This window comes from Tachypleus tridentatus, chromosome 10, assembly GCF_004210375.1.
Source record: "Tachypleus tridentatus isolate NWPU-2018 chromosome 10, ASM421037v1, whole genome shotgun sequence".
NCBI classification, from domain to species: Eukaryota; Metazoa; Arthropoda; class Merostomata; order Xiphosura; family Limulidae; genus Tachypleus; species Tachypleus tridentatus.
The window spans coordinates 118,937,823-118,953,040 of NC_134834.1; the positions used below are offsets into that span (position 1 = coordinate 118,937,823).

General features: G+C 36.9%; 1 long non-coding RNA gene across 1 annotated transcript; it reads left to right on the plus strand.

The window, feature by feature from the left end:
* Positions 1-1,970: 1,970 nt before the first annotated feature.
* Positions 1,971-14,892, plus strand: LOC143228194 (uncharacterized). The gene is made up of 3 exons (XR_013015251.1): positions 1,971-2,111; positions 2,396-2,466; positions 14,732-14,892. It is a non-coding gene; the product is annotated as an uncharacterized LOC143228194 (long non-coding RNA).
* Positions 14,893-15,218: the final 326 nt, after the last annotated feature.

The following is a 15,218-nucleotide window of genomic DNA, read 5'->3' on the forward strand; positions in this document are numbered from 1 at the left end:
ACTTGGTAAAATATAGTATGCGATTAACGCAGGCTTTGTACTTAAATTAACGGCATGTTTTATTAGCCACTGGTACTGACAGGGCAGAATACACTAATCGCGACCTCGAGAAGGGCACGGAGAGCCTTGAGGTAGATATATATTGTTATAAACGGTGTTTTCATTTGGGTGTTAACTACACGCTACAGGACGTTAAGAGCGATATGTTTGTGGATGTAGGCCTAGAAAGCTTTCAGCATGACGTCACGATACTAATAAATTTAGAGAATAGAAAGAAACAAGAGCAGATTACAAATAAGTTTGTTTGTTTGTTTGTTTGTTTTTTTAGAATTTCGCACAAAGCTACTCGAGGGCTATCTCTGCTAGCCGTCCCTAATTTAGCAGTGTAAGACTAGAGGGAAGGCAGCTAGTCATCACCACCCACCGCCAACTCTTGGGCTACTCCTTTACCAACGAATAGTGGTATTGACCGTTACATTATAACGCCCCCACGGCTGAAAGGGCGAGCATGTTTGGCGCAACGGGGATGCGAACCCGCGACCCTCAGATTACGAGTCGCACGCCTTAACTCGCTTGGCCATGCCGGGCCCGATTACAAATAAGAGAATCAGTGAACGAATTGTAGTGAAGCTTTCGCTTTGAGTTGTTTTTTTTTACCAACGATTAAGAGAAGTATATTTTATCCATGTGACGTATCGCACGTGCTCAATTATTTAGTCACTCAGCCATGACTTGGTTTGGTTGATTTTATGTTCATCTAGAACGCTTCGCGCATAACTTCCTCAGACATGCAAGTTACAACACTTTACCAGAAAAGACGGCGTGTGGAAACGTTAAGGAAAAAATAAGTTAACTTGTCAGCGGCGCTGAAACTATTATTTTCACAAGATAATTAAAAAAAAAAAACCGACCAACGAAATAACAACTGTTTTAACCATTTTCCATTTTCAAATAAATAGAACTAAATATGGCTGGTTAACCGAATATTAGTACCACCGGTAACCTCAACACAAACAATCCTGTTGGAGGTATAGTAGGAGGGTGTTAATGACCAGCGACTTTGTTTTGTGTTCGTGTATATGAATCGTGGGCATATATATTCCTGCAACTTTCAGTTTTGTAATCTCATAAATCAAACACAATAATCTGCTAATATATTCTGTAACGTTATAGACTTTATAAGAGCCGACAACCAAATATTGGAACTTCTGGTAATCCTGAGTGAAGTTAAACTTTAAATTATCAATTATTATTATGTGAAAACGTAGTTGTTTATGAATTTTTACGTTACCGCGAAACTGTCTGACCATTTGAAAGCAAAACTGCTGATAAAGTGTGTCTCGACCTGGAAATCAAGTTCTTCAAACGTTATTTGATGTTTTTTATAGAAAAAACCGGTTTCCATTGGCCTGATATCCCGAACTTCTGACACGAAATCATTTCAGTCACAAAGAACGAATTTTCTGGATAACAAAATCACTTTTTTATGAACCCAAACTGGTAGCACAATAATGTTAGTTTGACAGTAGGTTCCACTATGACAAGTCATATTACAACTGTCCAATTTCTTACAAGGCTGACAATAAATAACACATATATACGAGTGTATTTATCCTTACAAAACTGGTAAGATAATACACATGGTTGTGAGAGTGTATTTTTCCTTACAAAACTGGTAAGATACGTGTATGACTGTATTATTTCTTACATAACTTCGTTACTGTTCTTATCAAAGTCAACTTTAGTAAAACCGCTATTATTGTACAAGTTCACGTTTTTCAGATTCATATTAATGTACTTGGAATGTAAGGTCTTTGAATTGGAGAAATATGATATACAATTCATCATTTCGTAAGGACAATACAAAAGTTAAACAAACAGAAAACAATAGAAAGTGTAGCTCGGTTGGCATGTTGATGTTTTGACTCGGATTAGAGCCACACTATTGTTTCCATTTCGTGAGGTTTATTAGACGGGTGAGCTGGTTTAGAATACATATCGTCACGTGGGGCTAGAGAGCTCCACATTCACCAACAAAGAATAGTTCGCTTGTCTTTTATTCTAAAGTATATGACAGCATTCTTGAAATGATTTAGCCTGATTTCTTCTCAGTGAGTCTCTACACTTTCTAAAAAACTAAACTAGAAATTAATTAGAAAACAATTACATTGTAAGAAGAAACACGGAAGTTTAGTTTTTAGACGTTTTCATAACCTGACGTTAATGAAGTTTTAAATTGTTAACACTCCTACGAAAAGTGGGGCCTAATAGGCCCCAGAGCAACTTGAAAGGTTATTAATATTAGGCTAATAATTTTGTATTTAAATGAAATTGCCATTTAAATCTATTAATGAATGGATTAACGAGATTCCCACTGTCCCTATCTACTATCTAGCGAAACCACAGCCAGGGGAACGGGCTTGGAGAAATCAGGACTAGAAACGTCTTTTCGTACGAGTGTTAAAGGTAAGAAGTAGGAACTTGGAACGAATGTTTCTTTAAAAAAAAATTCTTTCACTTCTCTGTATTTTATTTCGTATTAGTAATAAACTTAATAAATATAAATTGTAATGATATAATAAGACTACATTATACACATCAACTGTAACGGAAAATAATGTTATTACATATTAAATTCCTTTAATTTTAAACATCTCTTTTTTGTGACATTTCTTTACTCTGATCACAAGCTGTTCGAAGTCTTGCTACACCTAACATACGTTCTTACGACTCTTGTTACACCTAACCCACGTTTCTTAGGACTCGTGTCTCATCTAACATACGTTCCTTGCGACTCTTGTTACATCTAACACACGTTCCTTACGACTCTTGTTACACCTAACACACGTTCCTTACGACTCTTGTTACATCTAACACACGTTCCTTACGACTTGTGTCTCATCTAACACACGTTCCTTACGAATTGTGTCTCATCTAACACACGTTCCTTGCGACTCTTGTTACACCTAACACACGTTCCTTTCGACTCTTGTTACATCTAACACACGTTTCCGACGACTTGTGTCTCATCTAACACACGTTCCTTACGACTCTTGTTACACCTAACACACGTTCCTTACGACTCTTGTTACATCAAACACACGTTCCTTATGACTTGTGTCTCATCTAACACACGTTCCTTACGGCTCTTGATAATCTAACACACGTTCCTTACGGCTCTTGTTACATCTAACACACGTTCCTTACGACTCTTGTTACACCTAAACATGTTCCTTTCGACTCTTGTTACACCTAACACACGTTCCTTACGACTCTTGTTACACCTAAAACATGTTCCTTACGACTCTTGTTACATCTAACACACGTTCCTTACAACTCTTGTTACATCTAACACACGTTCCTTACGACTCTTCTAACATCTAACACACGTTCCTTACGACTCTTGTTACACCTAACACACGTTCCTTACGACTCTTGTTACATCTAACACACGTTCCTTACGACTTGTGTCTCATCTAACACACGTTCCTTACGGCTCTTGATAATCTAACACACGTTCCTTACGACTCTTGTTACATCTAACACACGTTCCTTACAACTCTTGTTACATCTAACACACGTTCCTTACGACTCTTCTAACATCTAACACACGTTCCTTACGACTTGTGTCTCATCTAACACACGTTCCTCACGGCTCTTGATAATCTAACACACGTTCCTTACGACTCTTGTTACATCTATCACACGTTCCTTATAACTCTTGTTACATCTAACACACGTTCCTTACGACTCTTCTAACATCTAACACACGTTCCTTACGACTCTTGTTACACCTAACACAGTTCCTTACGACTCGTGTCTCATCTAACACACGTTTCTTACGACTCTTGTTACATCTAACACACGTTCCTTACGACTTTTGTTACACCTAACACACGTTCCTTACAACTCGTGTCTCACGTAACACATGTTCCTTACGACTCGTGTCTCATCTAACACACGTTTCTTACGACTTTTCTTACATCTAACACACGTTCTTTACGACTCTTGTTACATCTAAGACACGTTCCTTGCGATTCTTATTACACTTAACACACGTTCTTTTCGACTCTTGTTACATCTAACACACGTTCCTTGCGATTCTTATTACACCTAACACACGTTCCTTACGACTCGTGTTACATCTTACAAGTAAAGCATATCTAATTAAATACTGAAATATTATCTTGGTAAAAGTCGCTCATACTTTTAAAAAAAACCTCTTCATTGAATAGTGAAGGTTCGACTTATAGTCTTTTGTTTCAATTGTTTGTGTTTTTATATTCACTTTTTTTTAGTTTAGAGCTCAAATAACAAAAATTTCAGGTTGAAAAATCATATTGGTTTTAAATTCATTTAAACCCACGTCAGAGAGTCGTATTTCCATAAGGAAAATAACTACTGAAAAGGAGAAAAACAAGTGAATAGTTTCTAACATTGAGTTTTCATTCTGCTACCAAATCATGTGTATGAGATTAGGAAACCCAGAAATAGGACAAGCAGTCAGTGTCGAAATAAACTATTGGCAACATACTGGTTACAATCATATGTCAAACAGACTATCGTGCTTCCAGTACAGAATAACATTGGTGTAACCGATACATACGACTCACCCACTGTACCTGTTACAATCAGATAACATTGGTGTAACCGATACATACGACTCACCCACTGTGCCTGTTACAATCAGATAACATTGGTGTATATTCACTCGAATGTGAAAGTCTAGTTACACGTTGTAGTTATAGTCGAACAATGACTCAAAAATAATTTCTTAAGCCTAGTTAGCCATGATTGATCAATGATTGTAGGTCGTTGAAGACAACTGTTAAACCAGGACGCTGTCTACACGTCATGTACTTGTATATAAATTATCAAAGTGAGCCACAACATATGCTATACAATATTTCGCGGTACGATATGCATTACATGTGTTTTAATGTCACTAAAGTAATAAATATTACTAAAAGGGGTTGTATTAATGAAATAGTATATATCGCACATAACATTTCCAAATTTCAGTTAACAAGAATCAGGACCACTAGAACAATCAGCGAAAGGTCGCTTTGGTTTCGTGATACTTGACTAGAAAGTGAAGATATGTACAGAGATATTAGTCATAGATGAATGTTAACAAACAGTATTAATAACGTTAATAAATATGTTCCTACCACAAGTTAACAATGTTTCATTTGTCCAGAACATTCTACAATTTCTTTCAGCCTTATTACATTACTACACTCGGTCTGGGTGAATAATTTGATTTAACACTAACAGAATAACCCCCCTAGTGTTAAGAAACCACGCATGCGCACTCTCTTTCCCGGTAGCAATCAGCTTAAACTCTAATACCCTTTTAACCATTCATTTTTACAGCCAATTTTCTCTTCCACGAATTTTGTTGTTTTTAAACAGCCTAAAGTTAAAATTAAGACAAATTATTGAATTAAATGAACTGTTTTACATGAATAATACAAATCACCCCTTTAAACTCTCTCTCTCTCACGAACACAAACAAAAAACAAAACTGAATGGGACTCATTCGTTTTGAAGAAGAAACCAGTTACCGTACGAGAGGGCTTAACTTTAAGGACGTTTCAAGGTCGTTCTCAAGCTTTTCTGTGGGAAACACCCTAAAATGTTCCTTTATGATTAGTTAACACATGCACTGGAACTTGCAAATAGGCTTAATTAGAGACCGTGGAGGGAACAAGTTGTACACTCACGAAACAGCAGTTACTTTGTAGAAACGTGACTCCAGTGCACAACGGGGTGTCTGCGGATTTACACCGTTAGAAACCGAGTTTCAATACCTGTAGGGGCAAGAGCACAGATAGCCCGTTGTGTATTATTTGAGAGTAATTGGAAACAGTTGGACATGTTGTCCAGCTTTATTATAAACATCAAAGTCTTGATACAGTTGTTGTCTTTCTCTGTTATGGATATAAAAAAGTCTACATACCAGACATGTACCAGTGTTTCGAAGTATTTGTTATCACAGTTGTTTTATGTATCACTAGACAGCTAGAAGAAACAATAGTACAAATCTGAAGTCAGGTACAACTTTCATCACATCATGTATAACAAAAATGAAAACTTCAGACAGCAGTAAGAGACAAGAATGAAACACATTTACTAAGTTAAACTTTAGACAGCAGTAAGATACAAGAATGAAACACGTTTACTAAGTTAAACTTTAGACAGCAGTAAGATACAAGAATGAAACACGTTTACTAAGTTAAACTTTAGACAGCAGTAAGATACAAGAATGAAACACGTTTACTAAGTTAAACTTTAGACAGCAGTAAGAGACAAGAATGAAACACGTTTACTAAGTTAAACTTTAGACAGCAGTAAGATACAAGAATGAAACACGTTTACTAAGTTAAACTTTAGACAGCAGTATGAGACAAGAATGAAACACGTTTACTAAGTTAAACTTTAGACAGCAGTAAGAGACAAGAATGAAATACGTTTACTAAGTTAAACTTTAGACAGCAGTAAGATACAAGAATGAAACACATTTACTAAGTTAAACTTTAGACAGCAGTAAGAGGCAAGAATGAAACACATTTACTAAGTTAAACTTTAGACAGCAGTAAGATACAAGAATGAAACACGTTTACTAAGTTAAACTCTAGACAGCAGTAAGATACAAGAATGAAACACGTTTACTAAGTTAAACTTTAGACAGCAGTAAGATACAAGAATGAAACACGTTTACTAAGTTAAACTTTAGACAGCAGTAAGATACAAGAATGAAACACGTTTACTAAGTTAAACTTTAGACAACAGTAAGAGACAAGAATGAAACACGTTTGCTAAGTTAAACTTTAGACAGCAGTAAGGGACAAGAATGAAACACGTTTACTAAGTTAAACTTTAGACAGCAGTAAGATACAAGAATGAAACACGTTTACTAAGTTAAACTTTAGACAGCAGTAAGATACAAGAATGAAACACATTTACTAAGTTAAACTTTAGACAGCAGTAAGATACAAGAATGAAACTTATTTACTAAGTTAAACTTTAGACAGCAGTATGAGACAAGAATGAAACACGTTTACTAAGTTAAACTTTAGACAGCAGTGTGAGACAAGAATGAAACACGTTTACTAAGTTAAACTTTAGACAACAGTAAGAGACAAGAATGAAACACGTTTACTAAGTTAAACTTCAGACAGCAGTAAGAGACAAGAATGAAACACATTTACTAAGTTAAACTTTAGACAACAGTAAGAGACAAGAATGAAACACGTTTACTAAGTTAAACTTTAGACAGCAGTAAGATACAAGAATGAAACACATTTACTAAGTTAAACTTTAGACAGCAGTAAGATACAAGAATGAAACACGTTTACTTAGTTAAACTTTAGACAGCAGTAAGAGACAAGATTGAAATATATTGGGTTCGTACCGTTAAAACTTTATATAATATCAATGAAATAGACTCTATTTGCTGAATGGAACGTTTGTTTGTGATTCACACAATAACATGTTTAATGGTATAATGTTAGAATTCATAACCAAGCCAGAAACTAAACCCTCATGCAGACTTTCCCTATATAGCAAGCAGGACTCTCAGCTCCCCATATCAGCTGCTATTTCTATCACGTGGAATGAAGAAGTCAAGTATCAGAAACCCGATGAGTCATCAATCAGCGATGTTAGTGTTTGTAATCTCAAAATGGCTGGTATGGGTATTAAATGTATAATTGCATTAAAGTACAGAACAACGTTTCGACCTCTTAAGTCATCTTCAGGTTAACAAGAAAGATCTAAATGTTTTTCTGTACATTATTGTAGTTAAAGTTTTAATACACGTGCCAGTCGTCTTTAAAATACATATTTAATACTATTTGGTTTATGGTCATAATGAGAGAGATAGAGTTCATCTTACATCAACATCAGAAAAACAAACAAGAACACTGTACCATAGATGTTGTTGTTGTTTTAAATTAAGCACAAAGCTACACAAAATAGACTATCTGTGTTCTACCCACCACGGGTATCGGTTTTCAGCGTTGTAAGTCCGCAGACATACCGCTGAGCTACTTGGGGGCCACACAAGTAGAGAAACACTGACCAGCGTCACAAAACACACAAGAACAGAGAAACTCTGTCAGAAACATAAAACACACAAAAACAGAAACACTGCACCACAGTCACAAAACACAGAAAAACCACACAAAAAACAGAAACAAAACAGAAACACTGCACCACAGTCACAAAAACAGAAACACTGCACCACAGTCACAAAAACAGAAACACTGCACCACAGTCACAAAAAACAGAAACACTGTACCACAGTCACAAAAACAGAAACAATGCACCACAGTTACAAAAACAGAAACAATGCACCAAAGTTACAAAACACAGAAACACTGCACCACAGTCACAAAAACAGAAACAATGCACCACAGTTACAAAACACAGAAATACTGTACCAATGTCACAAAACACAGAAACACTGTACCACAGTTACAAAACACAGAAACACTGTACCATAGTCACAAAACACACAAGAACAGAAATACTCTATCAGAAACATAAAACACACAAAAACAGAAACAATGTACCACAGTCAAAAAAAAGAAACACTGCATCACTGAAACAAAAAACAGAAACACTGCACCACAGTCACAAAATACACAAGAACAGAAACACTATACCACAGTCACAGAATACACAAGAAAACAAACACTGGACAACAGTTACAAAACACAGAAACACTGCACCACAGTCACAAAATGCACAAGAACAGAAACACTGGACCACAGTTACAAAAAACAGAAACACTGTATCACAGTCAAAAAACAGAAACACTGTACCACAGTTACAAAATACACAAGAACAGAAACACTGGACCACAGTCACAAAAAACAGAAACACTGGACCACAGTGCACCACACACAAAAACAGAAACACTGCACCACAGTCACAAAATACACAAGAACAGGAACACTGGACCACAGTTACAAAAAACAGAAACACTGCACCACAGTCACAAAAACAGAAACACTGCACAAAAGTCACAAAACACACAAGAACAGAAATACTTTACCACAGTCACAAAACACAGAAACACTGTACCACAGTCACAAAACGCACAAGAACAGAAACACTGGACCACAGTTACAAAAAACAGAAACACTGCACCACAGTCACAAAACACAGAAACACTGTACCACAGTCACAAAACACAGAAACACTGCACCACAGTCACAAAACACAGAAACAATGCACCACAGTCACAAAACACAGAAACACTGTACCACAGTCACAAAACACAGAAACACTGTACCACAGCCACAAAACACAGAAACACTGTACCACAGTCACAAAACACAGAAACACTGTACCACAGTCACAAAACACAGAAACACTGTACCACAGTCACAAAACACAGAAACACTGCACCACAGTCACAAAACACAGAAACACTGTACCACAGTTACAAAACACAGAAACACTGTACCACAGTTACAAAACACAGAAACACTGTACCACAGTCACAAAATACACAAGAACAGAAACACTGAACCACAGTTACAAAAACAGAAACACTACACCACAGTCACAAAAACAGAAACACTGCACAAAAGTCACAAAACACACAAGAACAGAAACACTGTTCCACAGTCACAAAACGCACAAGAACAGAAACACCGCACCATAGTCACGAAACACACAAGAACAGAGAAACTCTATCAGAAACACAAAACACACAACAAGAGAAACACTGTTCCACGTTCACAAAACACGGAAGACCAGAAAAAGTCTATCACAAACACAAAGGACAGAAAAACAGAAACACTGTACCACAGTCACAAAACACACAAGAACAGAAACACTGTACCACAGTCACAAAACACACAAGAACAGAAACACTGTACCACAGTCACAAAACACACAAGAACAAAAAAAACTCTATCAGAAACACAAAATACACAGAAAACAGAAACACTTCATTACACTCACAAAAACAAAAACACTGCAACATCGTAAAAAATGCACAAAAACAGAAACACTGCACCATAGTAAAAAAATGCAGAAAAACAGAAACACTGCACCATAGTCACAAAACACACAAAAACAAAAACACTGCACCAAAGTCACAAAACACACAACAATGTACCACACTCAGAAAAACACACAAGAAAAACACTCTATCAAAACACACAAAACAGAAACACACACACTCACAAAGAGAAACACTGTACCACACTATGCTCAAAACACGGAACTGAATATTCACAAAACACACAAGAACTCTATCAGAAACAGAAACACTGTACCACACAAAAAATAAAAACAAAAACACTGTACCACACTCACAAAACACACAAGAACTGAAACACTGTACCTGCTCACACAAACACACAAGAACATAAACACTGTACCACACTCACAAAAAACACACAAAACAGAAACACTGTACCACACTCACAAAACACACAAAAACAAAAACACTGTACCACACTCACAAAACACACAAGAACTGAAACACTGTACCACATAAACGAAACTCAAACAGTGAAAGTTTTTTCCTGTAATGTTAGAAACTGTTTCAATACATTGAAAGTAATCAGTTTTCTTATTACAGCGACAAACAACCAATATAAATACCTCAAGTAAATTATTATAAAACAGAAAAATTAAAACAAGGTAAAAAATGAAAAATGTCCAAAAATTATATAAAAATCAAAGTGGGAGTAAAATGGCTGATGACCCCCAAAAAAATAAAACACAAGTTGGAAGGTGTCAAAACACAAGTTGGAATATCGAGGGTAAATCCTTAGAAAATAATGTAGAAAATGGTGCCATTGCTCAACCTTTAACAACGGCGCAAAAGTACAACATGAAAAATTGCGACTTGAATGTCAAAGGTCATCAATTAGCATTTCAATCCAAAAGAACACGGTGGGTTAAGAAATTATGGTCAACAAGTAGTCTGGCCAAATAGCTTCTTTCCTTCAATTCTTATGGAAACTACATAGACAATGAAAAAAATTAACTTTGATCTAATTTTATGAAATTATGAAATTGGTCATTTCAAATCATCTGCCAATTGGCGTGAAGACAAGTTTTGATCACAAGACCATAGCCCAAGCATGCACGGCTATGACAGTACCTAAGAAGACATACTTAGCTGTGTGTCAGCAAAGCTCCTTCCCGAGAATACCAATATAATCAGCTATCCAAATAATGTGGATAGAAACAAACGCAGTAGAAAGTGGGCCAGTCGTTTCTAGATATGATAAGAAATTACATTAAGCAATTCCAGAGCCAACAGAAACCTAAGACAATGTAAATAGTACAATCAACGTACTGCTTTGTGTCTTCGTGATCCAAGACAAGAAAAATATCATACAACTCAGTGAATACAAAAGCTGTAGAGGAAATTCTGTGCGCAACAACTGAGTCACAACAAACCATAGCGAAGCTCACATAGTTGTATGTTTCGCACCATCTGTGTAATTGGGAATGGAAAAATGGTTCAAAAGATGTTCAACAAATAGAAGACAATACTTCTAATTGGGAGTATCCTCCTTATTCAGACAACTCAGAAAATGTCACAGGTAGGAGATAATATGTCCCGATTGTATGAGCTGATCAGTAGAGACGACAACGTTATCCAATGATAAATCCAATTCAGCCAGCTGAACCTGGATATAAAGGTCAAATGGAAGAATGAAGACCATCTGTTCTAAATAATATAGCCCACTGAAGACGGAAGGCAACCTCAAACTGGGATGCTGTGGTAAATATCGAAACTTAGTAACATAATTCAGTGAAAGTCACAAACGGCAGAATTGAAAAATGCATGTAAATGTACAGATACTGGACTGGCAGAGTGTGGAAAACCCTGAAGCCCCAGATGGAGGACAGGGTGCGGCATTTCAAGGCAGAGGACCTGGCGGAATCATAAGCTAGAGATCCATTGTCCATCTTGGAATGTATGAAGGTGTAATAGATCTTAAACATAAAACATCGATCTGCTCCTCAATAGAACACGGAGGATATTCAGTGCCATTATACACTTGACACATTGCTGCTTGATCTGTGAATCGCTAGTCAGCTTGCAGTCAAAGATAAGCTCTAGAACTTTACCTCAGGAACCACGCAAAGAGCAACACCTAAATGGTGCTCAGGATCGTGGAGTAAACCCTGTTGATGGAAATATTGAATACAAATGCTTTTAGATAGAGAAGGTAAAACCGTTTGCTGTGCTCCACTTCAACAAGTGGGAACAGTTTTAAGATACCACTCTATAAACCTCATGTTCAACGACTTACAATAAATGTGGAAGTATCGACATTGAGACCATTTGTAATAGCAGGATGAATTTGTTTAGTGATAACAATGATTTTGATAATCAAAATGATGACATTCAAGACACAGCACTGAGGGACTCCAAGTTACCGTGTGAAAGAATTGATCCAAGAGCGAATTCGAATCACCAGTCAAGTAAAATGTTACAAATAGAAATGAGTAACTGGCCACGAAACCAATATGAATGAATACCCCACAAAATACTTACACATCCATATAATGCCATAAGCCTTCTCAAGATAGAAGAAAACAAACACAAGTCCTCTCTTAAGAAAGGTTCTCTCATTGAGGTTTCAAGTTGAATCAGGTGTTCCACAGTGAATTGTTGTCAACATAAACCACATTGAGTGAGAAAAATAAAGTTCTTTTATTCAATGGACCAAACAAGATGAGCATTAACCATCCTCTTCAAAACCTCATAATAGAGACAGCTAATCAAAGGAATCGGATGATAATTAGAAGGAACCTTGGGATACTTCCCATGCTTAGAAAAAGTTATGACAATAGTCTTGTGCCAAGCATCAATAAAACTTTCTCTTGCCAAATCGAGTTAAAAATAACCAGAAGAGAGATAGAAGGCAAATGATGAAGTATCTCATATTGAATGTCAATATGAGCCCGACTGGTGTACTATCAAACCAATGAAGAGCAAACTAAAGTTCCACTAGTGTAAAAGGTAGTTATAGAGACGATCAGACCAGAGCAAGAAATGATCTTTACAACATGTAAACATTGTATCTTATTCTATTCCACCCATTGAGGACGATATCAAAAGTAAGAATGGTGGGAACCACCACAACTGACGCAGTGATGACTCATGGGTATCATAGCGTTTACCACAACAATGATCACACGTCATATAACCATAACATAATGCTTTTGAATGTTCAAACTACTGAAACTGGAAACACTTAAGAAGATTAGAAATATACGTACCTTACATTTCTTGAAAGTGGCAGATGGGTGTACTGATCTAATGCTTGTTGAATAAAAAATGAAGGCATTTGCCCTAAAGATTTGTCAGACAAAAATTAATGAATTGAAGACGAAGGTACAGGAGCTGATGAGTGTCGTCTGTGTTTGGTCGCTTTACTTAGTAACTGTTGTTAATGTTTTATTTTTACTTTGATGTGGAGCGATCCATAAGAAAAGAAAATTGCTCACTAACCACACCCACGATGGACTCCTACAAGGTGATGCAATAACGTACCAAATATGAACACTGTAGCCACATCATAAACACTATACCTAAAAAATCAGCATCAGACAAAATATACACAATACCCACTGATAATGCTCAACACTGGTATTTAGTTGACGATAGCCCATAGGACCAGCCAACTGACGGTAGAGGAGCCACCCAAAGACATTTATTTACAAGAATTCAAGGCGAAAATGATGTGTCAAACTGCCACACATAAACTAGCCCGTCAATTCCATCAATCATCTAACAGAATCCTTTATTCCCTCTCATGGAATGCCCTGCATGGCAAACCCGAGAGAGGATGTTTAGATCCAAGAGGAGGTAAACTTGGCAAACCCGTGAATGTATGTGTAGCTCCGAGAGGAGGTTAGCTTGGCAAACCAGTGGGTGGATGTTTAGATACAAGAGGAGGTAATCTTGGCAAACCCGTGAGTGTGTGTGTAGCTCCGAGAGGAGGTGGGCTTGGCAAACCAGTGGGTGGATGTTTAGATACAAGAGGAGGTAATCTTGGCAAACCCGTGAGTGTATGTGTAGCTCCGAGAGGAGGTGGGCTTGGCAAACCCGTGGATGGATGTTTAGATTCAAGAGGAGATAAACCGTACATGCAGAACCTTCTCTGACTGTAAGAAGACACACAATGAATGATGTAAGTTGATCATAGTATGAATGTAATGAATATTAGAATGAAAATATTGATATTTCAACTGAATAAAAATGTCCAATTTTGTTTAGGTAAAACTGGGCGAATAACTCTTCTGTTTGGGACCAAGTCTTTTTTGTACTAAAATGAAGTCTGTCGATCCCCATGGAACTTATCCTGAGACAGTTGGGCAGGTTTCTGTAAAACAATAAAGATTCCAAAGACTGAGGATGAGACCAAATAATGGTCCTGCACCTTGTGGATGAAGGAAATGGGCCTGATCAGCCATGGGATGTAATAGTGTAGACAGAGACATGAGTAGACATTGAATTCTCAACTCTAGAATCCACAAAGCACAAAGTACTATTGATATGGTGTGGGAAAGTCTATTATGGAGGCACATATAGATCTGTCTACACTCACTGTGTTAATGGAATAGGTAGAAGCATAACATATCTGAAATAAAACAGGACAACAACTTCCAAGCCTCATGGGTAAAAAAATGTTGTTTAGAGTACGTAAATATTATACTTCTTTTTTCCTCCACCCAGCTAAGGCAAGATCTAAAGAAAGAAGAGTGAAAACCAACACAACTGATGCTGTGCGGGTCCAGTTCACACCCAGATTCGTCATGATCGTTGGTACCATAATGAGCACACAAAGAACGAAAACAAGATGACTTACAATGTTCGATCCTCTTACAATGGAAACAGAAAAGGTAAGGAACATAAGGTCATACCTTAAATATCCAATAACATACCTTGACAACAGTCGGTGGTCGTGACAATATATATGTTAATAGAAGAACATTGGTAGGCAACATAATTCCACACTTAAAAGTAGATACATCACACAGCAGAAACTTATTGACTGGAAAACCAGCAAGGATTTCCGAATAAGGGATCTTCAAATCTCTCTCAACAATAACTCCTCATGAGGAATTCAAAGTAACATTGAGAGTGACCACAATAAAGATATCCAAAATTGCCTTTGCTTTTGGGAGGACGTGTTTTGATGTATAGGTTTCCACTAAGATTA